Below are 26655 nucleotides of genomic sequence, written 5' to 3'. Positions count from 1 at the left end.
TAAATGTACTTTTATAAGACTTTTTGCATATTCAACTACATATACATATGGCTAACCCCTCATATGGACAGAGGCAATTTGGTATTGCGACTAATGCTGAAATTTTTTATCTTAAATTTCTTTCCTTTTGATAGACTGTTGCAGCACTTTTTGTGCCAGAAGAAATGCTGTTTTGAGGTCTAAAGTAAATGTGATTGGTTTTGCCACCAGCATTTTTTTACATCCGTGTGCTAGGTGTTCTGCGCTTAAGAGAAGTAAACGCTCTGCAGAAAACATAATTATTGTAAATTAATAGCTTTAGTAGATGTAAATGTGGATTTTTGCATTTTCTGATCAGTGCCAGCTGCTCTGTGTTTTAAGACTGTTTGTTTTTATTTTTATTCATTAATTTATGAATTTTAACTGTTTAGGTGGGTTGGTCGACAGACCTCTTTCAGTCACGACTCAAGCAAATTGGCAGGCGGTTTACATAGAAAGTAATAATCAAAGTAATTTTAAAAGTATATATTAGTCAAATATAATGTGAAATGGGAAACTGAGAGGAAAAAGTAGTATACAGAAATCAACATGGAGAGCTGTACAGTGTAAAACATGAAGTATAATAGTAAATATATAAAAAGGCATTGTAGTATGAAGTATAGCCTCCAAGCCTTCAGAGCATGTTTGTATTTTAAACAACCCCATCAAACTGTATAAATTAGTGCAGTGTGGATATGCAGTGCAGTGAGGTGCACTGCATCAGTCATTGTCTTATAAAAATTTTGCTTTAAATGCTTTAAGCAGATGTTGATGTGGCTTGGATTTAAGTTGGTCAAGACTTCTTAATTTCTGGTATTTTCAGGCAAACTGCCAAATCTTGCTTAGGAAAAGGTCTTTTCACCTGTGGATGTTTTTGAATTTCTGCTTATAAAGGCTGTAATGCTTTCTGGGTCATCTCTGAAAGGGTTTTGTGTAACGAGAAGTTTAATCTTTATAGAATCCAAGACTGAGCACTGCATATACTTGAAAGTTGGTGGAAAATCTAACTATTTGTTGGGAGTTTGCAGATCTGCTAAGCACATCTCCCCATTTGTTAATGCATTGTGATAAGTGCATCTAAAGCATGGTGTATGTGGTGCAATAACTGCCCTTTTCTAAATGGCATGTCTTGCCGGTCTTTTACAGTTCTTTCATTATTGGAAAAAATATGATTTTTTTTTTTCTTTATATTTTTAAATGAATGGTTATGATGACATAGCCAGGCATCATCATCATCTTCTTTCGGCTGTTCCCGTTAGGGGTCGCAACAGCGGATCACCTGTTTCCATTTCTTCCTGTCCTCTGCATCTTGCTCTGTCACACCAACCACACCTGCATGTCCTCTCTCACCACATCCATAAACCTCCTCTTAGGCCTTCTTCTCTTCCTGTTACCTGGTAGCTTCATCCTTAGCATCTTTTTCCCAATATACTCCGCATCCCTTCTCAGCACATGTCCAAACCAACGTAATCTTGCCTCTCTGGCTTTGTCTCCAAATCTTCCAACCTGGGCTGACCCTCTAATATACTTATTCCTAATCCTGTCCACCCTCGTCACACCCAGTGCAAATCTTACCATCTTTAACTCTGCCACATCCAGCTCAAACTCCAATGCCACTGTCTCCAACCCATATAACATAGCTGGTCTCACTACCCTCTTATAGACCTTCCCTTTCACTCTTGCAGGTACTCGTCTGTCACAAATCACTCCTGACACTCTTCTCCACCCACTCCATCCTGCCTGTACTCTCTTCTTCACCTCTCTTCCACACTCACCGTTACTCTGAACTATTGACCCCAAGTATTTAAACTCATCCACCTTCGCCACCTCTACTCCTTGCATCCTCAACATTCCTCTATCCTCCCTCTCATTCACACACTTATATTCTGTCTTAGTCCTGCTGACCTTCATTCCTCTTCTCTCTAGAGCATATCTCCAGGGTCGTCTCCACCTGTTCCCTACTCTCACTAAGGATCACAATGTCAGCCAGGCAAATGTGAAATTTCTCATGCATAAAAATCAAAAGCTGCTGTTTGCCCAAGTGGCCTGATTCCCACAGCTTTATGAATGTAAGGAAACAAGATGCTTTCTTTCTCAAAAATACAAGCTTTCATTTAGAATAACATTGAACATAATAGGTCAGGCATATTTTTATCAATCCGAGGAGGAGTTGTGGATAACAATTTAAGAAAGAGCTGAAGGGTTTTATCTGGGAGGGGAAGATGGCAAGATTCAAGTGGGATAAGCCAATTCTTCCAATTGAACAAGGCGGTTTGGGATTACTCTATTTGAAGGGGTACTTCAGAGCTAGACATTTAAGGCTGTTCTACAAAGCAGAAGCATACACCTCTAATTCAGAGTGGAAAGGGATGATGATAAAATGGGGGAAGCTCAAGAAACCAGGAGAGACTGGGGTTTTGGTTGCAGATCCTTAAGGGGAATAAAAATAACAATACAGAAGAAGAACAATAACCATGTAGAATATTACATTCATAAAGTAGTGGAAAGTATCCTAAGAACTAAGCCAACATGGGGAATGGAGAAAGGAGATTCTGCCAATAATAACTGCAATTAGGGATACAGACAGTAGGCAAGGGGGGGTGGAAGTTATTGGAGAAAACTGAAAAAAGAATCAAGGTATTGGGAGCAGATAATTAGAGAGAGAAAGGTAATAGAATGGGAAGAGGTCAAGAATTTATTTGGACTACAGGCTAGAGATTGCCTGTATTCTGATATCAATCCTTGATAGGGAAGGCAAAGAGAAATAGGGGTGTCGTAACCCAAAGACCAGCACTGGTACAGGTTTTTCGCAAAATCTAGAACAGAAGCTGATGTCAAAGTAATAATTAGTGGAGCATACAAAATATTGCATGACAACTGTAAGAATCAACCAGAGGAGGTTAGAAAGGATTGGGAAGAGAGAGTGGATAAGCAATTCACAAAGAAACAATGGGGCGATATATGTATGTCTCCCAAATATGCAGCAAAGCCTATAAGATTTCGGATTTGAGCTTTGTAATGTTTGACAATAACTGGACAGATAAGTGATAGTTTGTGATGTATAATGTTTGCAACTAAAATTAGGTCAATGTGGTTTGTTTTCCTTCATAAAAATTGCTTATGTTATGCGTGATAATTTAATAAAGGCATTTCTTGCTTAAAAAGGGGGTGGGGTCGCATACTGATCTGCTCCATCTTCACTTTTTTCAAGATGTGTGCATTGTATGGCAACAACTGTTTGTCACGCACTTTGACCTGTGTCCCTAGAGCTTCTCTTGAGAAAAATATTTGGAAACTTAAGTGGCTCATTAGGAAAAGCATCTTTTTTTTTTTGCTCTTTTAAAATTATACTGTTATTTTTTGCTAGTGAAGCTTCTTCATTTCCTAACCAGTAAAGTCCTGTCAAGGCTTGTCGAATTGCAGCTTTGTCTACTTTACACCTGACCAAGGGTAGAGGAAGCTTGACCAAAAACGCATGTCCCTTTTCATGGTGTAACTAGTTAAGTAATTTGCTCAGGGATGCACGATACAATTGCAGAAAGGTAGACTTTTTAAATAGTCCTCAAAGATGCAGCACATTTTTACTATATTGCCTTCAAATCTCGAGCTGTATTTGCAGACAGACTAACACACTATACCAGTAGATAAAGATGCATTTCAACTAAGCTAGCATTCCATAGCAGCAGATCTACTAATCTGGAAGTAGTAATGGGCAAAGCCATTTTCATGTTGTACTATCTGTGAGAGCAAAGGTAGAAAGAAATCTACATGACTTTTATTCTGAATTTTTAAATATTTTTTAAATATAGAAAACTTTTTACAGAACATTAAGAGCTTTGTGGACGGAGTAACTCAATAGCATGTGCACATATGTTCCATATAAATAGATTCTTCACAACACTGTTAAACCCCCACCTTGGTAGGTGCAGACAGCAGCCTTTGGACAGAGTTTAGGCTCTTGCCTTGTTCTGGAAACAAGCATATGGTAACCTTGAGGGGGCTCTGTTCCACAATGCATAATGCTGTGATGTTTGTGTTTCACTGTTGCAGTCATCACCTGTGGGTTATCCCTGCTGTGGTAGCCCTCGGCCAGCCCAAATACCAGAGTCAATGTTTTTCTGAGTCAGCTGCTGTCACTTGCTGGCTGACGTCAGGATCGACACCATTACATTAGTCTTTCTTGCCGTGAAGCCCGTAGCAGAAGCAGTTCGCAAGTGTGCCGGTCGGTCGCTACCCAAGTTTGAATTACAGCTGAAAACATCTAAAGCTAAGTATCCCATTGGGGATCCTTTTTTTCTTGGACTACGATGTCTGAAAAAGTTAACTGTCTTGCCTGTGGAAAGCAAATACCACACCGATACTTATTCATACTGCGTCACTTGTTTAGGCACAGACCACATCATCACCTGTTGCCGATTCTCTGCCCACTTTAACGTGAGAATCATTCGTCATAGAGCTCTTTTTGTAGCCAGATATTTTCATCTTCCGTCTTCGCTTTCCAAAATGGCGTCAGTCAGCCAACAATCCATAGACATTCGGAAAAAGCCTAAGGATAAAGCTAGAGACAGACCACACAAGGCTAAGCCTTCAGACAACTCTATCGCTAAGCAGGTCGTCGGCCCTCTGGAATTCAGTGAGGCACCTTTGCAGCCCCTTTTGCCCAATTCGATACTTTTGCAGGCCTCTACTGAGACCCTTTCGGAGTCCAGTATGCCGCAGAAATTTTGTTCATCTTCTGTGCCTTTGGTCGTCTCTGCCTTGGTTGAGTCCAGACGCAGGCACCGGCTTCTGAGGGGGGGGTTCGCACTACTGAATCTAGACAAAAACAGACATCTTCTCTTCTGACTACCGTTTCTCTCAGACCTATGGATACTCTTAGGCCTAGAAGCAAGGCCACTCATAGGAAAACTACCTCTAGCCACCAGTTTACTCCTGCTCCACCACCGCAAGCTCAAATGCTTAAAATGGCAGAGGATCTTATCACCCTTATCAGAGGTAGTCAGGCTGCACCTTCTAAAAGGAAAAAGAGACCCTTCCCCTGAAATACTGACAACCTGATTCTGAGGAGTCTGATTATTCAGATTTTGAAGAGGAACAACCTCTTACTGCTTATGAGGATTCAGATGCAGAGGAATCCATTCCTTCTGCCTCCCTACCAGAAGATCTTTCCTTTGGGGAAACCCTTCCCACCCACAGGGAACATTTCCACTGGGAATCTCAGGACTTCCTTCAGTCTAAGAAAGGACTAAGAGTTTCTAGACCTGCCCCAGCACAGACCCCTTGGCCATCCCTCCAGTCTTAGAGGTGGTTAATGATGTCTTCCATGAATCCAGCTCTCCTGATTCCCTCCCACCTGCTCCCAGAAAACCTGACTGGTATTAGAGTACTGGATTCTCACAAATACCTGTACAGAAATCCTGCTGCAGACCTGAAGGTCATTGCACCTAAAGGAGCTAAGGCTAGTTCTGCAAAGAAACCTACTACTCCTGACAAGGATTCCAGAGCTCTGGACAGATTGGGTGAAGAAATACACACATCTGCAACCTTAGCTATCAGAGCACTTAACTGTCAGTTCCACATGTTGAAATATCAACAACACCCTTTGGAACTATTAAAACAAAAGATTTCAACCTTTCCTGACTGTGCCAATTCGAAAGAGTTAGCAGATTTACTGCACTCTACTTGTCAAGTGGCTAAACACTCATTGCACTGTGGATATGACACCCTAGAAGCCTCAAGCAGGGCAGCAGTGTCAGGATCTGTCATTAGGAGACATGCGTGGTTGAAGGAGCACCCTCTCCCTGATCATGTCTAATCTAAATTACTTGATGCACCCTTCGATAAGGACAGCTTGTTTGGAGTAAAAACAAAAGAGGTGCTTAAAAAGATGGAAGACAAAGCAAAATCTATGCAAACAGTAAAAGATTTCCTTCGGGTACAACCTCCTAGGTTCAGCGGGAATTTTCTCCGAAAACACTGATCCTTTCCTGCACCTAGCAGACAGGGGCAGACCACCCAAACAGTGGAACACTTCCACTCCAATGGCAGGGAGGTCTAAGCCATCCCTCTATGGCAGAAACTCTCAATGACTCCCTCTCCCCCCACTGCCCTCTTCACTCACCAAAAACTAGGAGAAAGGCTCTCCCTCTGCAAAGAAAATTGGCTTTTTGTAACAAAGGACCAATGGGTCTTAAAGAGAATTTCTCAGGGATACAAATTCTCCTTCAATGAACTCCCAATTCCAAGAGGGTACCCAGACTTGCCTCCAAATCAGTGGGCAGAGGCATTGAAACAAGTCCAAACTCTCATATCCCAAGGGGCAGTAGAACCTGTCCCCTCGTATCAAACAGGCAAAGGCTTTTATTCCAGACTATTCCTTTTTCCCAGAAAAGAGGGCACTTGGTGCCTCACCATGGATCTATCCATTCTGAACACTTTCCTAGTGACCCCCAAATTCAAAATGCTAACTTTGCTGCAGTAGCTGCTGCCTATGCTGACAACAGATGCCTGGTTAGTTACCCTAGATTTAAAAAATGGCTACCTCCACATCCCCATAAGGGAATCCTGCAGGAAATTCCTTTGCTTCAGAGCAGGCTCAAATCACTTTCAATTCTCTGCGCTACCATTTGGCTTATCTACTACTCACAGGGTAGTCAACAAATGCTTAGCCCTGGCCATAGCCTTTTGCAGACAGAAAAATATACAAATTTACCCTTATCTGGATGACTGCCTCATTCAGGCAGATTGCAAAGAAAAGCTCCTCAAGAACCTCCTCTGTCAAAACCCTCCTAACCTCCTTAGGGTACACCATTAACAAGAAGAAATCAAGGCAAACGCCCTCCAGGAAGATCATTTTCTTGGGAGCACTGCTGGACACAGCATCCGAAATGGCCTTCCTATCCCCAGAAAAACAGAGTTTCCTGTCTCTCCATTTTACCCAGCTGGCTTCTAGAAGTCACCTCAGTGAGCGGAAGTTCTGCAAGCTTTGTGGTACATGGCATCTTGCATCCTTCGGATTCCTCTGGCCAGGCTTCATATGAGAAAGCTTCAGTGGTACCTAAAGAACCTTTGTTGTCAGCACTCTCAACCTCTAGAGACCTCTCTATGTCTGATTCCCTGTATAAGGGCCAAGTTTCTCTGGTGGGCAGGGGTCTTTGCCCAGAACAAGGATCTTTCCTTCACCCTCTGCTCAACCGGGCAGACCATTACCACTGACGCCTCAGACATAGCTTGGGGTGCTCACCTAGAAGGCAGGTGCACCCAACGTCTTTGGGATGCCCAGCACCTTCTCTTACACATCAACCAGAAGGCTCTGACATCCTCAAACCCCATCTCAAGCCAGGGGTTCTCCTTAACAAAACAGACAACACCGCAGTAATGTGGTACATCAATAAACCGGGAGGGACCCAATCTTGCCCTGTGTGCAGGCTAGCCATGAACCTCTGGCAGTCAGCCTCTTCCATGGGACTACACCTGATAGCACAATACCTACCAGGGATCAACAACACCCTGGCAGACCACTTAAGCAGAAACTTACTGAACCCCCACGAACGGCAGCTCCACAGAAAAATCTTTTTACGAATCGCTCAGGTGTAGGGAACTCCGGAGGTGGATCTCTTTGCTTCGCACCCCAACCATCAGCTGAAAAAATCTGTATCTGGGAGTATCACCACTTAGTTTGGAAGGTGGATGCCTTGACCTTCCCCTGGAACACCCTCTTTGTGTACACATTCCCTCCTCTGCCTCTTATCCCCAAGGTACTGATCAAAATAAGGGAGGAGAAACCAAAGGCCATCTTCCTTGCTCCAGATTGGCCCAGACAACATTGTACCCCTTGCTGCGCAGCCTGACCTTACAGCCTCCCAGGCAGCTTCCCCTGATCTCAGACCTCTTAACTCGGGGGGGGGGGGGGGGGTGCTCCTCCCAGATTTGCAGACTCTCAAACTATCAGCATAGCTAATACTCTAAAGGCAAACAAGGAGAACCTGTTAAGCATACTGGTCCTAGACATTATCACAGAGGCCAGAAGGCCCAGCACTAGAAAATCTTACGCAGGAAAATGAAAAAGATTCTGCTCCTGGAACCAGTCTAGAGGGGGAAATACCTCACTACCTTCCATCCCTCTTATCCTGGACTACCTAGCGGACCTACTTAATAGTGGCCTCTCCTTCTCCCCTATTAAAATCCACGCCTCCGCCATTTCAGCTCATTTTGATATAGAACAGCCCGTTTTCCCATCCTTTAAACAATTCCTCAGAAGGGCTTCTATTATCAGACCTCCTAGAAGGCCACCCACTCCAGCCTGAGACCTGAATTTTGATTTGGAAAAACTGACTTTACCACCCTTCAAATTTGCTGCTTCAGCAGAACTAAGATGCCTCTACTGGAAGACTGCTTTTCCTCCTAGCTATCACCTCAGCCGGAAGAGTTTCAGAACTTCAGGCACTGATGGCCATTGAGCCCTTCGTCATCTTCCATGCAGACAGGTTCTCTCTGAAGACTAATCCCTCATTATGCCCAAGATGGTATCTAATGCAATTCTCTACCAGGCCATTCATCTAAACGCCTTCTTTCCTAACCCTCAAAATATAAGGGGGAAAGAATTCTGCACTCACTAGACATGTACAGACAGCTCAGATACTTTCTGGACCGTACTAAAGCCTTAAGGAAAACAGACCAACTACTTGTCAGCTTTGCCCCAGGGGCAAAGGGGAAGCCCATTTCCAAACAAACATCACACTGTATCCATTTCTGGTAAAGTTTGCATGGGAACCCCCCCCCCAAGTCTATTTGAACCCAGTCCACTAGGGCAACCTCCACTTCCACAGCATTCTTCAGAGGAGTTCCCACCAAGGGCATCCTGGAAGCTATCTGGACTTCTGTCCATACCTTTACCAAGCATTACCACCTACCTCTGCTTTCTAAGGCTAGGGCAGGTTTTGTCTCTGCAGTTCTGTAGAGCATGCTGACCCAATCGTAGGTCTCTTACTAATCCTACCGCCCCTCTCCTCAGCTTTGGGAATCCTCCCACAGGTGATGACTTCAACAGTGACACACTAAGAACATAGTACAGTTGTGTACACTTACAATAAATGTAGATGTTTGAGTGTATTCACTGTCGCAGTCCTGGTTTCCCACCCTCCTTCCCCCTTATATCATCTTTCTTTAGGGAGATGTAAGTTTCTAACGGTGGCTTTTAGCCACCACGACCATTTTACCATATTTACTTAGGCCTCTGACTGGTTAGGGCAAGAAAAACTGATGTAATGGCGTTGGCTTCCTTTATAGCACTGACAACCTGACTTCAGCCATCAAGCGACAGCAGCTAATGCAGAAAAACATTGACTCTGGTATGCGGGCCGGCCAAGGGCTACCACAGCAGGGATAACCCACAGGTGATGACTGCAACAGTGAATACACTCAACATCTACATTTATGGTAAGTGTACACAACTGTACTTTTTTAAGGTTAGATCTTCAGTGAAGTTGGCACTGGCAAAAAAAAAAAAAAATCTGAAGGCTTAGGAAGCTGCAGCCTAATCTGTAAGTTGCCTTATCATCCAGGCAGCATTTGACATTGCCACAATTGGCAACACTTTTTTCTTTTGTATAAGATTATTTACTGTTAATCCCGTTATCAATACAGATGCTTCTTTCTACAGGCTCTTCGCTTGCAAAAAATTAATCTTTTTTTTAAAAGCCATAAAGGAAAAATTGCAGACCACTTTAATTGCAGGGGTGTAGGTTCATAATTCCAACCTGGCCTTTGCTAGGATGCAGAATAGCCAACAGAGACTGTGGATCCACCGCAACATGCAAAACCTACAGCAAGATGAGCAGTGTGGCAGCAGTCATTTCCTAGCAGGCAGTAAAATCATTTTTTTAACAATGTTTAGCACCTTAGATCTGAAGTAGTTTACTTCATTTGATCTTCAACCTGTGGGAATACGGATCCGTGTAAAATCGAGCTGGCAGAGATTACTAAAGATTACATCAGCTCCGAACTCCAGACTCCTCCCCTTGCCCATAATCCACCTCCCTTGCCTTCCATACCCAGATCTCATTTGCAACATCGCGTCTCTGAAGCTCCAGTTAGCAGGGTATTTTTCTGGTATTGTAAGTTAATAATTTTTGTTTTATTAGCCGTTTTAGCTTAGTGTAGGTACCCTTTCTCCCCTCCCATCGCTGTGGCGTCATGTGTAGGCTGTAGTAGTGTAGTTTGTCTGTGTGCTCCTCCCCCACTTCTTCTAGTCAGTTTAGTGTGTGTGTGCTAAAGTTTAGTGGGAAGTTTCTTTTCTTTCTTTAGTATGGCTGAAAAGCTTATTTTTAAGCGTTGCACAATGTGTGACCATAAGCTATCCCCAGTGGATGGCCACACTCTTGTGTGTAATGTGTTTAGATCTCAGAGGTTCTCCTCTGAGCCGGAGGAGGCACGTTCAGTTTCCCCGGGCCTCCGCTCCCTGACCAACCAGGTCTGAGTCTGTGGCTTCGTCTTGGTCCATCTCTCAGACATAGATCTGGATAAGATGACGAGGCTCTTTATCCATACGCAGATCCAGATGGGGGTCTTGCCAGCCCCTCCCCCTCAGGAGGGGGCAGTTTGCTTCCTTTTTTCAGCATATTGCTCCTTCCCCGATCCGACCTTTGGCTTCGGAGTTCTTGGATCCGTGGTTGGCCTTGGTCAGGGTGTCTGCTCCGACTGTCTTAGAGTCCTGGATGCCGGCAGCTGCCTGGAGCATCTCAGATCTTATCAGTTCGGATCCGAGCCGCTCTTGGAGCCGGAGCGTGGGGGTTGGATCTGAGGGAGTGGAACCTTTATCATCGGCTCAGACGCTGTTGGTCCAGGTTTCCTCTCTCGGAGCTCCGACCACTTTGGGTCCAGCTCCGATTCTCACATCGGACCCGGGGAGACTGGCCTCCTTATTGGCTTCACAGGAGGATCGCTCTCGTTCAGCGTTCGATGTGATAGAACGGGTCCTCTCCAGATAAAGGCCCCTGACTGCCCCCTCGGGCTCCACTCAGACCCCCTCTGCTTTTTCTACGGTCCCCGTCATCTTACCAAAGGGACAGCCCCTGCACCGAAGGGCCCCAGACTGTTCCCCCTGAGGAACAGATGGCTTGCGAGCACTCCCCGGAGAGCCCCACTGGAGGTGTGCCTCGCAAGCATATGTGTAAATGGAGGCACTTGGCTCCCCTGAGTCCCTAACAGAGGACACAGACTTAGATGAGGGGGAGGGCTCCCCAAGGTCACCTCCAGACAATGTCTCCTTTGGAGACATCATGGAGATCCTGCGCCAGCGGGGAGGTTGGTCTGCCCCCAAGCCGTCCTCTGAGTATGTGTTTCTGGAGGCATTCGGCACGGCCCAGTCTACGTCTTGGGTTTCCCGTCCCCCCCGGCGGATCCTTTAGTAGACGTGATCACCTCGCAGGCGTGGAAGGAACCTGATACTGTGGTGCCGATCCCCAAACTCCCCGGTAAGGTTTTGAGTCCCCTTATAAACAGGCCTTCCTGGAACAAGGGCTCCCCTGTGGATGCCATAGTGGTGTTAGCAGCAGCCACTTAGTTATCTCAGGAAAGTTCCTTGGTCCACCCTCCTGACAGAGAGTCTCGGATGATGGACCGGCTAGGGAAGCGGGTGCATGCTTCAGCTACCTTTTCAATAAGTGCACTGAACTATTTGGCCCATGTTATGAGACTCCAGTGTGACCTGGTGAAGGAGCTGGAGGAGTCTCCACCCAAGTCCATGTCGCAGGAGGACAAGGCTTTGTTTTCCGCGAAAATGGGCACTTTGAGAGTAGTATCGAATGTCCATTAGACTCCTCTCCTATGCAATGGAAGGAGCAGCTAGGGCGGCTGGGTCCGGCGTATCCATAAGGCGTAAAGCCTGGCTCAGGTTGTGCCAATTTACCGAACCCTTTAAGGCAGGCATGGGCAAACTACGGCCCGGGGGCCACATGCGGCCCGTTAAACGTTTTGATTCGGCCCTCCAAGCTTGAAAAAATTTAATAAATTAACCTTGTTAATGTTTTATTTCCCCTGCAATTCTGATGTTTCCTCACTAGATGGCGCACTCTAGATATATTGGCTTTCTTGAGGTGAAGCATAGGCCTATTACTCCACGTTTGCACTTTACCCTTTGACCCACCGCCCCTCTATGAAGATGAGCGGACCCAAGAAAAGGAAAGTGGACAGAGAATGTCGAGTGTTCAGTAAGGAGTGGACAACTAAATATTTTTTCACTGAACACCGATCATCTGCTGTTTGACTGATATGCCAAGAAACTGTGGCGGTTTTTAAAGAGTATAATATTAGCCGTCACTTTGCCACAAAGCACGCTAATTATGCTAGCAAGCTCTCAACAAAAGAACTGGAAGCTGCTGCTGAGAAGTTGGCAGCTAATTTGAAGGCTCAGCAAAGTTTTTTTCACCATCAAACTGCCATTCAAGAGTCAAGTACCAAGGCCAGTTTTATACTTTCATTCAAAATAGCAAAGGCCAGCAAACCACTGTCTGAGGGCGAGTTTTTAAAAGAATGTATGGTAGAGACAGCAGGTATTTTGTGCTCGGAGACCAAAGACAAATTTGAGAATCAGTTTATCACGGCGGACAGTGACTCACCGTGTGGAACTAATAGATGAAGATATCACCAGCAGATTAAACAAAAAGTCATTCACTTTTTATTCTTTAGCACTGGATGAAAGCAACGATGTCAGACACTGCTCAGCTCCTCATTTTTATCCGAGTAATCAACGAAACTTTTGAAATAACGGAGGAGTTTTTGACAATGGAGTCTCTGAAAGGACAAACACGGGGAGAGGACTTGTTTGAACGGGTGTCTGCTGCCATTGAAAACATGAAGCTTCCCTGGAGTAAGCTTGTTAACGTCACCACAGATGGATCTCTGAATTTAACGGGAAAAAACGTTGGCCTGCTGAGGAGAATCCAGAATAAAGTGAAAGATGAAGACCCTGACCAGGATGTCATTTTCCTCCACTGCATCATCCACCAGGAATCTCTATGTAAATCGGTGTTACAGCTGAATCATGTTGTGAATCCTGTGGTGAAACTCGTCAACTTCATACGCGCACGGGGACTTCAGCACCGTCAGTTCATTGCGTTCCTGGAGGAAACTGATGCGGATCACCAGGACCTGCTTTATCACTCCCGTGTCCACTGGTTGAGTTTGGGCAAAGTGTTTCGAGTGTGGGAGCTCAAAGAGGAGATTGGCGTGTTTTTGGAGCGGCAGGGGAAGACCGATGAATTTCCTGAGCTGAGCAACAAGAGCTGGATGTGTGACTTTGCGTTTGCTACGGACGTATTTTCACACTTGAATGAGCTCAACGTGAAACTGCAGGGGAAGGAGCAGTTTGTGCATGACATGTACACAAACGTGAAAGACTTCAAATCCAAGCTGGCTTTATTCTCCAGGCAGATTTTGAACAAGTCATTCACTCATTTTCCTAGACTAGCCACGCTGAAAGAGGCCGGAGCAAAAGTAAAGAAATACAGTGAGTCACTGGATGCACTGCACAGAGAATTCTGCCGTCGGTTTTTGGATTTCGACAAAATTGACAAGTCACTTCAATTGGTGGCCTTTCCTCTGTCACAAGACCCCAAAACAGCTCCAGAGGAGCTTCAGCTCGAACTGATCGACCTTCAGTCCGACCCTGCCTTAAAAGAGAAGTTCAGCTCTCTGAAACTAAATGACTTCTATGCTTCACTCAATGATGCTGCGTTTCCAAATCTAAGGCGGAAAGCGCAGATGATGTTGGCTTTGTTCGGCTCTACCTTCATGTGTGAACAGACCTTCAGCGTCATGAACATAAACAAAGCCAGCCACAGATCCAAGTTAACAGACCTACACCTCAGATCCATCCTGAGAATCGCTACAACAAAACTAACTCCAGACTTTGATGCGCTGGCTAAAAAAGGAGACCAACAACACTGCTCCCATTAAAATGTGTGCGTCTCCGTGATACGCACGTTGTTAAAATAAACAGTGCGCAGATCAAATATAACGCTTCACAGACTGACTTGCTGCAACTGTTTCGTCCTTGCACTGGTCGTTGTTGACTTTTGGCACCGGGGAAACAAATTGAATAAAAGGAACAGGACAAGTACATCTGCATCTCCTACCGTTTTTGAAAAAAAAGACGGGAGGAGAGTGATGGTGATATCCTGAAGGATAACAGAACTTTCAGTGCTTTAAAATAAAATGGTCATTTATTTGATTTTCAGTGTTTAAAGACTCATTTCGAAGTCAGAGATTTTATTGTAATGCTTTTCTTCATTTCATTGGAAATTAAAGCACATGTTTTCTCCATATCCCAAGATGTGTATTTTTCCCCCAATGAGGTGATGTTTTCAAAGCATGCCATCTATCTGCTCCTGTTCCGGCCCCTTTGTCAAATGTTAGAACTCAATGTGGCCCACGAATCAAAACGTTTGCCCACCCCTGCTTTAAGGTGTCCTTTGCTAATGCCCCTTATGACAGCTCGACTCTTTTCGGTAAGACCGTCAAGGAAACGCTAGTCCAGAGTGAGAAGGATGGGAAGACAGTCTGCCATCAGGATCTGCTTCTCTAACCCTCAAAGGTCCTTTTCCCGGAACCAAAGAGGGCAAAAGAAGATGTGGTTCCAGAAGTCTCAGTATTCCCAAGACACTCTGGGCTGCCCCCCCCCCCCCCCCCCAGAGGCAGAGATGTACAGAAGGGTCGCCGGCCCAGAGGCTGAGGGGGTCTGCAAAGCTTCGGGTCTCTAACCTTTCTTGAACAGACCCGGGCAGCAACCCTGAGGGGTTGCCCGACTGATCTACTCTGGAGGCAGTCGGGGACGATTGTCCTTGCACCCAGCGGCTTGGGAGTCCATAACAACTGACCACTGGGTGCTGCAAATCATATCCAAAGGATATTCTATCCCCTTCGTGAGTTCTCCATTCCCTCCCAAATACCCTCTGGACGTTCCACCCACGCAAAGGGAGGAAGCAGCACAGGAAATTTCCAAGCTGATAGGAAAACGAGCCATCGAAACCATCCCCCCTCCGTCCGGATCAGGCTTCTACTCCAGGTTCTTTTTGGTGCAAAGAAAACGGGGGACGAGGCCCATTCTGGACCTCTCTTCCCTGAACCTGTCAGTTGCCAAAGAAAAGTTCTGGATGGTCACACTACAGTCCATCATGCCATACCTGCAAGCGAGCAACTGGATGTGCTCATTAGATCTCCAGGATGCTTATGATCGCATAAAGATGCACAGAAGCTCCAGGAGGTTCCTCCGCTTCCGGCTAGGGGCCAGTCATTACCAGTTTCAAGCCCTACCCTTTTGGTCTCACCACAGCCCCAGGGTGTCAGCTGAGGCTTCAGGGGATTCAGGTCTATCTGTACCTGGGTGGTTGTCTCTTCACTGCTCCCACCAGGTGTCTACTTTCCTAAACCAGGGACTACTTCCTGACAATTGCCCTGAGTTTGGGTATCACAATCAACATATCCATATCTCTACTAGAGCCTGTACAAGTGATTTAGATTACATTGGTGCCAGGATAGACTCACTCCAGGGCAAAGTGTTCCCGACCTCAGAGTTCAAAACCTCAGGATGCATGTCTACCTAATTTACCATTCTCATCTCCCGACAACGGAATCTGTATTGAGGGCCCTAGGCTCGATGACGGCGACCATAACTCTCCTTCCATGTGCCCAACTACACATGTGTATTCTTCAGTGGTCCTTGGCGGTTCAGTGGTCCCTGTTGGATTTACCACTAACCTATGCTATCCACCTAAGTCAAGTGTGTCGGTTGTCCCTCGTATGGTGGATGAGCTCTCCGGACATTTTGGAGGGACAACCCTTTGTTCCAGCCCTGGCCCAAGCCACAGTGACCATGGATGCTTCCCAACTCGAGTGGGGGGTATTGTTCGGGCAGGACAGTCCAAGGCCTGTAGTCCTCCATGGACACCAGTTTGCATATCATTGTCCTAGGGATGAGGGCGGTCCTTCTAGCGTTGCAGGCAGGCCCTTCATGCCTTTCTTCCTCTGGGGATGATTGCTATTAAATCGGACAACATGTCGATAGTTTGGTACATCAACAAACAGGGAGGGACCAGATCTTATCCCCTTTGTTGCGAAGCCATGAGAGTGTGGGAATGGGCGATCACCACCGGTCGCTTTCTTATTGCAACGCACATTCTGGGACGGTCCAACATTCTAGCAGACAGGCTAAGTCGGACCATTCTGATGCCTTACAAGTGCTGTGTAAATCCGTCAGTAGCGGAACAGATCTTCAACGAGTGGGGTCAACCTTGCTGCGATCTGTTCGCATCTCCTTCCAACGTGAAGTGCAGCAGGTTTTTCGCTCTGAACCCCCCTGCCGGAGGAGTCCCACCAGAGATGCTATAGTTCATTCTTTGCCTCCTGGTCTTCTGTATGCTTACCCTCCAGTCCCTCTCATCCCGAGGTTTCTGCAGAAAGCTTGTCGACTGGGGAGCAATGTGATCCTCATTGCCCCATTTTGGCCTCGCCAGGTATGGTTTCCCTTTCTTTGGTCTCACCTTCTGGCTCCACCTTGGATCCTAGATCCCCTTTCAAGATCTGATTTCACACCCATCGGGGGTGCCTCATCCTAATCTGGGTAGCCTGAAGCTCACGGCTTGTCTGCTGCAGTTCCCCTGATAGCTAGGACTCCCGGACTTTCCTCAGTTAAGTCTACTTTAATAGCTGTTCATAAGTCAGATTTATCGCAGCAAGTGGAAATGTTTTTCTTTTTGGTCCTCTCAGAGGAGTTTAGATCCTTTCACGGCTCCTATTTCTGCTATCCTTTATTTCCTAGCTGATATTTTCCAACACGGAGCTAGTTCTACTGTCAAAGTTCAATTGGCTGCCATTTCTTATTTTCATGTGGGTGAGAATTATGCATCCTTGGCATTTTCTAGACTGTGTAAAGCCTTTATTAAAGGGACTTTTTTGCTGTGCCCCCCGGTCAAAGATCCTGTCCCCCCGTGGGACCTTACTATGGTTCTTCAAGCTCTGGTCACTCCGCCTTTCGAGCCTGCCGCTACTGTTGATCTAAAATTTCTATCATGGAAAACAGCTTTTCTGGTCGCTTTTACCTCTGCTAGGAAGGTCTTGGAATTGCAGGCCTTATCAATAAAATTCCCATACGTGATTTTCATAAAGATAGTTTCCCTTCGCACCATTCCATCCTTTCTTCCTAAGGTGGAATCGCCAGTCAATATCAATCAGACTATAAGTTTTCCTGTGTTTTTTTTTTCCCCCAATTTTACCAATAAAATGGAATACAAACTACGCATGTTTGATGTTCACAGACAGTTACGATTTCATTTACAAAGGACAAAAAATTTTCGTAAATCTGATCAATTGTTTCATTCTATAGACCCTTTTTTGGACAAACCTATTTCCAAGGTCACAATAGATAGATGGATTTCCTACAAGGACAAAAGCATGTCTCCTCCAGGTCAGGTTAAAGTTCATTCCACCAGGTCCGTGGCTATATTTGCAGTTTTCTGGTCTAGGGTATCTTTAGATGACATTTGCTGGGCAGCTACTTGGTCCTCATCTCACACGTTGATCTCCCATTATAAAATGGATTTGACATCTAGAAGGAGAGCATCCTTTGGCTCCGCCGTGCTCCGGAATATCCTTCCATGAGGGCCACCCAGGAGTAGCTAGGAACTCTGTCCCACAGGTTGTAGATCAAATGAAGTAAACTACTTCAGATAAAGAAGTAATGTACTCACCATAACTTTCCATCTGAGTAGTTGTACTTCATTTGTCTTCAACCATCCCTCCCTCCTTCCCCTGGACCTTTGACAATATAGGTCACAAGTATGTTTATCAGGTCGGGTTATAAGTGTAAGTTCAGCAAACTCGATCTGGGGATGGAAGGCAAGGGAGGTGGATTATGTGTAAGGGGAGGAGTCTGGAGCTTAGAGCTGATGCTAGTAATCTTTGCCGGCTCTGATCCGACACGACACTGATCAGTATTCCCACAGGTTGAAGACAAATGAAATACAACTACTCAGATGGAACGTTATAGTGAGTACATAACTTCTTTTTCTATGAAGTTTGCAAGAGGGACCTCCTTGCCCTCTGTTCAACAGTAGCCCTAACTGACAGTCTGGCCATCTTCGTAAGAGATCGTTTGAGATGTAACAAGTGACTTTTTTCCCCCATGTATTGTCATGTGACCTGTCAGCACAGACTAGATAGTTAAGGATCTGATAAGTCTGACATATCTGATTCTTATACTAAATGTGTTTTGTTTTGTGAAATACTGTTTGTTGCAACAAGCCATATGGAAGGATGTGCATAATGGAGCCATCCAGGGTGTCCACCAAGACCTGTGAGGCAAAGACGTTTACCTCTGCTTCACCTTTGTTTTTTGTGCTGAAGAATACTGTTGAAGTGAAGGCCAGGAAGTCATCTAAATGATGTATCCAATAAGTCTGCCTGTGCATTTTGTGGTTATTTCTTTCTCCAAATCTTAGATAGCATGTTCTGCTTGAGGCTTCAGAATTCCTATCTTTACTTCAATATCAGAAAGTATTCCAGGACCTTTCTCTTCCACATATGGAAACACATTTGGTCAGCATTCAGCCTTTTAGCTTAATTTTTGCTTTTATGATTATCTAGTGGCTACCTCACTACACATCCAAGGAGTCGTCTTGTTTCCTCATTTGTATAACTGGATTTTTATCACCTCCAGCTGGCAATGTCTGGTCAGTGACAGGGAATGTGTATGACAGCGGTTCAGCCACTTGGCATCATGGTGAACAAAAAAAAAAGGTTGTAACTGTCTGTTTTAGTTGCTAACCTTAACAGGATGTACGTTTGGTTTAATCAAGCATTCTTCCTCCTAGAGAAGGGTCCAAACCTTTTTGAAATTATTCCTCATCTGTTATCGGCGAATGCATAACTAACTCATGTCATGCTCCAAGCATGGTCCCACAGGTTCACTTCCATTCTAGTGTCTTCCGTTTTCTCTTGCTTAACAGAAACTCTCCACTGTATCGTAAGGGTGCACAGGAGACTATATTCAGACCCCCTTTTCATCTTCATCAATATATTTGCCTGCCAGAAGTTGAGGTGGGAGACCCATTAACCAACCTGCTCTGCAGGAAGCCATTTCTGAATTCATGTGGCTTGGCATTTATAACTTCTGATGCGTTGGTCCTGGGATAGGTTATGTATACGGGCCAACATATAACCTAGGATTTTAGTGCAACTGGAAGTCTTGACGCTAGATGTAAATGTTAGGGGTACAGTAGTGTTGTTTGACTTCTAACCTTGAAGCAGTGTTTTTTTTTTTTTTTTCCCCAAGGGATATTTGTCTTGAGAAGGTCTGTATTTCTGTGACATGGGTCATCATGAAGAAGGGATGCACCAAGTTTTAGCTCATTCTTTGGGAGGCAGTGAACCTTTCAAAATGATTCGTTTTGACTATGGCCTCTTGGTAGCTTTTCACATTCTTGGAGAAATGTAACTATGTAGCAGACAAGCTGAATTGGATGCTACTTACGCCTTCCCAAGTATTTTTCAGTCTATAGAGGTTTGAGCAGGCAACCCCAAATCGGTGGTGAGGGTTTTGAATGGCAGCTCAATTTAGAGTACTTTGTCTTATTGTTACATACTAGCAGACTTCCTTGATTTGTATCATATAAAAGTATTAAGATGTCATAGTGTAAGATCTGAACTTGGGACACTCTGGCAAGACCATTGTAAACAGTGCCCCAGCCTTTCCTTTTATATCAAGGGAAAAATAAAAGCTTTTGAAATGGTCCTCCACAAACTTTTATTGCACAAGTCCACTAACAGTGGGGATTCTCATGGCTGAAAGTGTTTACCAGTAGTGATCACAGTTGCTAGCTGACAGCTGTCACTGTTACACAAGAGCATAGCAAGTTGCGGGGTACCACAGGGATCCATTAAGGATCACTACATTTTACTTTTTCTCTAGGTGAACCTCAGTTCAACCTCACGTATGCAAACTCCATCCTTTTAACAAAGGAAATACAGAACCAGTATAGTCTTCTGTTTTGCAGCAAGATTTCAGCTCAGTCTGTAACTGAGGCAAGAACCAAAGACCTGGCTTATCAATACAAGCCAATCCTCCATTAGGATTTTTGGCATCGCTAAAAGACTAGCGAGTTAAAATTCAAACACTTGTTACTGACCATCTATAAACTTGTTGCCCAACAAAACTAAATGGATTTCTGTGGGTATTGCTAGATAATGGCCTCTCTTTCCATAGTCACGCTGAAGTCATAACCTCTAAAGTGCTTCAGAAGCTAAAAGCAGCTTTACATTCTAAGCTGTTCAGGCAATTGCTGTTAACATTTTAGTTCTCTGATTAGAATAGTCTAGGTCTGTTAAAATTGCAGTGTTGGTTCACATTAGCTTGCTACCACTGAGAAAATGGATTCCACCATGTTAGAATTCAAAAAGCTACATGGTTAACAGTTGTACCCAGGATCAAGTATTTGGTAAATAGTCTTATAAACTTCTTAATGGCAGACACTACCACCTCTCAAGTTACTAACTCCTCATGAAACATCAGTTTAACCAATGAGTCTCAATCTTGTATAACCACTGTATTCTTTAGTTACACGTGAAATGCTTTCTCCAAGCTTGCTCATGAAAACTGGAATTCACTCCTTAGCAGTAATATTGCCGCACTGACACCAAACATTAAAGTAAAATCTAGCAGATAAGTTTTAACATACCTACTTCAGAGAGAATGGGTAAGGTCAATCCAAAATCTATAACTGTCACATGGTGCCCAACTAAATACTAGCTTTCCATATAAATTTTGCAGTTCAACAGTGGTGCAATGCAGCAATTTCTTTGTAGGCTTCTCTGTGTTTTCAGTAGATTTAGGGTATACATTATGAAATGAGGGTATACATTAGAAATGAGAACACACGTCAGTGACCAACTCCTATAAGTTGATTTTTTTCCTTTTTACATATGCTGTATATGTAATTCATTGTACCGTTGTTTCTACCTTGTAGCTTGGGTTGTGGTTGAAAACAGTCATCGACCAGCCCCGTAATCTGATTAAACAAACAAAATGGGGTGATATTATCTGATTTTACAAACAAAATGGGGTGATAAAAGCAAGAGAGGAAATGAGATGGTTAATTCTTGCCCAGAACACCCATATGTCCTCATGTTTGGCTATGCAGAAATATACTTGACATTTCTGTCGACATGGTGCAAGTCGTCCTACATTCTTCCTGTGTAGTCTACATTTGGCAGTGTGGTTTCTGAGGTTTAAGTTCTTCATGCAGAATTGTGTGTGTAAGATGGTTTGGTATTTTCCAGTAGGCTAAAAAGCTCAGGACTGAGAAGTCTCATTTGCCAAATGGGAGAGTTTTGAACTACCTGAAAAGAAGGGCATTTTCTCCTGAGCAATTGCAGCTATCTATAATGTTATAGTATTTAGCCGAGCTGATGAATCAGCTTGTCCTATTTTATTCTGTAAGTGTGTTTCTTGACCCTGTTGGCATGCCTGCTACAGGAATCTTCCTTGATTACTTTTCTTATTGTTAAGCAGTTTGTGAAAGGAATGCTGCATCTTAATTCTACTAAAAGGGTGGTGGTTCCTAAGTGGGATGTCACTTTTGATCTGCAGAGGTTGATGAAGCCTTCATGTAAAATCATAAATTATTCACCTTTTATTATGCAGCCTTGAAATTTTTGATGCAGAAGACAGTTTCTGGTAGTACTTGGCTAAGTGGGTCTGTGAGTTGCAAGTGTTCATATATTCTGAATGTTCTGATCCTTGTATTGTGTTCCATAAGGGCAGGGTGGCTGTCCGATATGGTTTAGAATTAAAAGGTTCATTTGTGATGCAAAAATGCTACTGTAGGTTACTAGAAGAGAGGAAAAGGCCTGTCTTGACAGAAGTAAGGAGTAACAGAAGTAAGGAGCTTCAGAAGTCAAAACTGATGATGCTATGTAGCCCTATCTCACCTCCATTATTACGTGTGGGTTCAGAGCCGATCCTCTGCTCCGACTCGTCTGCTTAGAAAGCCTGAAAACTTCTGATTTGGCTTGTGGCTAATAGGTATCCCATGGTGCATGCGCACATTCCCCAAATCTCGTTTGCTGCGTCTTCAGTCGGAAGCTTTTTTTGGTTGGCCGTGGCTAAGTAATTTAGTTCTTTATTATTACTACTTTTCAGGAGGTTTTGGCTTCGTGTGAAGTGTTATGCTGATTGCTGATGGCTTTATTGTGATACCGATTTGTGTCTATTAACTGGATTTGACTTATTACTGCTTATAAAATTCTTGGGCCTGTTGGCCTTTTGTGTGTGGTGCCCGTGAGTGTGTGCTTTTAGACTAGACTGTTTAACTTGGAGGTGCTAGTTTGTTTCCCTTTTTCTCTACTGCCATTATGTCCAAAGAACATAAAGAGCATAAACAGGATTTAAAAAGTGTACTAAATGCTCACAAAAAGTGTCCATCACTGATGGACATGGCGTCTGTGTGTAGTGTTTAGGGGCCATACATCTTCAAGAAACTTCTCTCTTGTCATTCCTTTAGCCATAGAGTGCTCCAGGAACGGAAGAATAAGCTGATCCTAAAAGGCATGTTAAAACCTTTCTTCGAGGAAGACCTAGCCAGTTCTTCCTCCTCTGCTAGGTCGCGGTCTACTAGAAAAGATAAGGGCAAGACCTTAAAAAGGCCTTCGCCAGCCTCAACTTTGGTCTCTGAACCTCCACAGAAGTTACCAAAATCGGAGCTAGTCTCCGTTTCTTCTGAGCCAATTGAGATTCTGGACACGGGCCTTGCAGTATCGGCACCAAGTGCTTTGGTGCCAAACACTAGCAGTTCTCTTCGGAGCCGGTCTACAGACATTCCACCGGTCTCCCCTACTCTAAAATCACCTATATTGCAGAGAGCGAGGTCTCCCACACTGTCCTCCAGGAGCTTATCTGAAGAAGACATCGAGAGAGTGGTGCTCAGACTCCTTAAGTCGTTGGCCTTGCCAAAATTTTTATTGGCTCCGACCATTTCTGTCTCTGAGCTGACTCCTGCTACCTATCCTGCTCTTTTTCCTCCTCCAACCCAGATTGGGCCTTTGGAGCTGCTGCTGTTGGTACTGACTATAGTGGTGTCCTTGGCTCCAGCACCCCGTGTGGTTGTCTCAGAGCCGAGCTCCACTCCGACACTATCTGCACCGTCCAAAGTGTCTAGGGTCCGAAGCTCTTCAGTCGGGCCTGAGGGGGACACTTGGAACCGAACCTCTTTGGTGCAGAGTCTTCCTCTTGGTGCGTCGGCCCGAGTGAGCACGGACCCTACATTGTTCTCTGAGCCGATTCCTTTTCGAGCAATCAGCACCCACACTCTCAAGGAGCCGAGGCATCGTTCGGAGCCAGAGGAATCTGTCTTCGTAAGGACGAGGCGCATGTTGGATAGTTCATCCGTACCACGTAGGAGTACCGATGCTATACTCCCTCAAGCTCTGACTACGGTCTTAGCATCCTCTCTCCCCCGGGATGGTAGAGACTCACAGCCTCAAGACCCCCATTTGGATGGTCCCCGATCTTCCGAAACCTAACCAGAAGACCCCGCTGAAGAGCCCCCTCGGAAGAGATCATGTAAGAGGAAGCACGTAGAACCCCCTGATGAGTCTGTCACATCTGACGCTGACCTCGATGAGTCAGAGGGGTCCCCTACGTTGTCCTCTGAAGATATCTCCTTTGCAGACATTTTGGAGATCCTCAGGCAGAGAGGCGGCTGGCCCACTGTTGCCCGTCTGATGAGTAGTCAGTGTACCTGAAGGTTTTTGGGCCTCAACCCTCAGCTTCATGGATGTCTCCTCCATTTGATGAATCTTGTGAGTCAGAAAGCATGGCAGACTCCTGATGCTGTGGAACCAGCCCCCAGGAGGCTGAATAAATTTCTTTCTGCCCCTAAAGACAAAGAGTTTTTATCCAAGGGTTTACCTGTTGATGCCATGGTGGTGGCAGCAGCCACTAAGAAGGAGCTAGCAGAGATGACTTCTATCCATCCACCTAATAAGGAATCCCGAACGATGGATAGGTACAGGAAGCGTATCTTCTCTTCAGCGGCTTTTAGACTCCGATCGCTGAACTATCTATCACATTTTACGAGACTTCAGAGAGATCTCCTAAAGGAGTTAGGAGATGCTCTTCAGGGTACCTCAACTGAAGCAGTCCCATCTACAGTGTCTGCTCAGTTGGCTACCCTCACATATATTGTTAACTCCTCCATGTGGATGATTTCCTGTGCAGCTGATGGTGCGAGTACTGCGGCGGGTTCAGGAGTCTCCTTAAGACTTTGCAACTTTGCTGAGCCTTTCAAGTCTACATTCACCAATGCTCCAGTGGACGTATCCTCTTTTTGGACCCAAGGTGAAAGATACCCTTACCAGGTGTGAGCAGAAAGGAAAGACACTCTGCCGTGGGAGTCTGTTTTACCGTTCCTTCTAGACCTTACCCTAAAGGTCAGAAGAGTGGCAAAATGTGGTTCAAGAAATCAGAGACCTTTCCAGGACACACGGGGTGATTCCTCCTTCAGAGGCAGGGGAGGAGGACATAATGGTAAACGTCACTCTAGAGGCAGGGGAGGCCCACAAAATCAGGGAAGTTGCGGTTCCTTTCCTGACCGTCCCTATCAGCGTTCCTGATGTGGAACCCGACTGTGCTTCTCTGGAGCCGGTTGGGGGTCGTCTGTCCTTGTACCCAGAAGCCTGGCTAAATCTTACTCGAGACAAGTGGGTACAAGACATCATTACCAGAGGTTACTCTATACCCTTTTCCCTTCCACCACGCCCTCCCAAAAGGATCCCAGATGGCATCACCCAATCACAGGGATCAAGCGGCTATAGAGATAGAAAAGCTGCTATTAAAAAGAGTCATCCAAAAGGTCCCAACAGATCAGACAGGATTCGGAACATACTCCAGGTTCCTTTTAGTTCCAAAAAGAACAGGGGACTGGAAACCCATCCTAGACCTCAGCAGGTTAAACGAGTATGTAAAGAAGTCCAAGTTCCGAATGGTCACTCTACAATCCATACTCCCTCTGTTCGGAAGAGACAGCTGGATGCGCTCAATAGATCTCCAGGATGCCTACTACCACATAATGATGGACAAAGCATCAAGGAGCTACCTACGCTTCTGGCTGGGAGCCAATTATTACCAGTTTCGAGTGCTGCCCTTTGGTCTCATCACAGCCCCCCCGGGTGTTCACCAAGTGCCTGGCAGTAGTGACAGCTCATTTGAGGCGTCGGAGAATCCAAGTCTTTCCATACCTGGACGATTGGCTCCTGACCGCCACCACCAGGCATTGCGTAGTTCAATCGAGAGATTCCACAATCAAGCTCTGTTCCCATTTGGGAATCTCTATTAACTGGGAAAAATCCTCTACTTTGCCCACTCAGCCTATAACTTTTATAGGAGCAAACATAGATGCGGTCGATATGACAGCCAGACTACCTACAGACAGAATATAGAATCTTGTGCAACAAATTTACAGGATACTTCCCCTTAGAGTCAAAGCGAAGGTGGTGTTGCAGCTTCTCGGAACTATGGCATCGACCATAACCTTGGTACCTTTAGCAAGACTAACATATGAGAGTACTCCAATGGCTTCTGTCATCCCAGTGGGCGTTTCAGCAGTTCCCTCTACATCATCGGATTCTGATTACAGATTCTTGCAAAAAGGACTTACGCTGGTGGATTCAACCAGGTCATCTTACCACAGGGACTCCCTTTGTACCACACCAACCCGTTGCCACTGTGACCACGGATGCCTCTCAGGGTGGGGGGGCATTATATTGGCAGGACTGTCCAAGGCACATGGCAAGAGCAGGATGCCCATCTGCATATCAATGTCCTAGAGATAAGAGCGGTGCTTCTAGCGTTGCAAGCACTTCACAACTTTCTCCCTCTAGGGACTATAGCTATCCAGACCGACAACATGTCAGTGGTCTGGTATCTAAACAAACAAGGGGGGACCAGATCATACCCCTTATGTCGAGAGGCCCTGCAAGTTTGGAATTGGGCGATTTTCTTCCCAGCGCTTTCTCATTGCAAGGCATATCCCGGGGACTTCCAACGTGATAGTGAACAAGCTAAGCAGGGCTATATTGTTACCTTATGAATGGTCCTGAACCAGAAAATAGCCCGTATGATCTTCCACAAGTGGGGACAACCCTGCTGCAACCTCTTTGCCAGCCCCATCAACACCAAATGCAGCACCTTTTTCTCTCTCATCCCCCCCTCCAGGAGAGTCTCCAAGAGATGCACTAGTCCACAATTGGCCCCTGGGACTCCTTTATGCTTTTCCTCCTTTTCCACTTTTCCCCAAGGACATACAGAAAGCAATGCTGTTGGGAAGCAAGATGATCCTCATCACTCCTGACTGGCCTCGTCAGATTTGGTTCCCTTTTCTCGGGCCTCGCCTGTTAGACTACCCATTGACTCTGTACCCAGTGCCAGACCTCTTGACACATGTCAGGTTCTCTTCACCCCAGTCTCCACACACTCAAACTGACAGCATGGCTGCTCCAGTTCCATCACTAGTCAGGCTTCATGATTTGTTTCCAGCTGTAACTCATATTACCTCTTCTCACAGGCCTTCGACTAGAAGATTGTATCGC

The 26655-nt window shown here is 45.2% G+C and overlaps 1 protein-coding gene across 1 annotated transcript in view; it reads left to right on the top strand.

Annotated features, from left to right (window-relative positions):
- PIMREG (PICALM interacting mitotic regulator) overlaps positions 1-26655 on the top strand; it is a 329894-nt gene that overhangs the window by 103996 nt on the left and 199243 nt on the right. The gene's annotated exons all lie outside the window — the stretch shown is intronic.

Source organism: Protopterus annectens, chromosome 13.part0 (genome assembly GCF_019279795.1).
Source record: "Protopterus annectens isolate FY-2018-M chromosome 13.part0, PAN1.0, whole genome shotgun sequence".
NCBI classification, from domain to species: domain Eukaryota; kingdom Metazoa; phylum Chordata; order Ceratodontiformes; family Protopteridae; genus Protopterus; species Protopterus annectens.
Note: the sequence above shows the minus strand (reverse complement) of the source record. Positions and strands in the feature narration are given on the sequence as shown.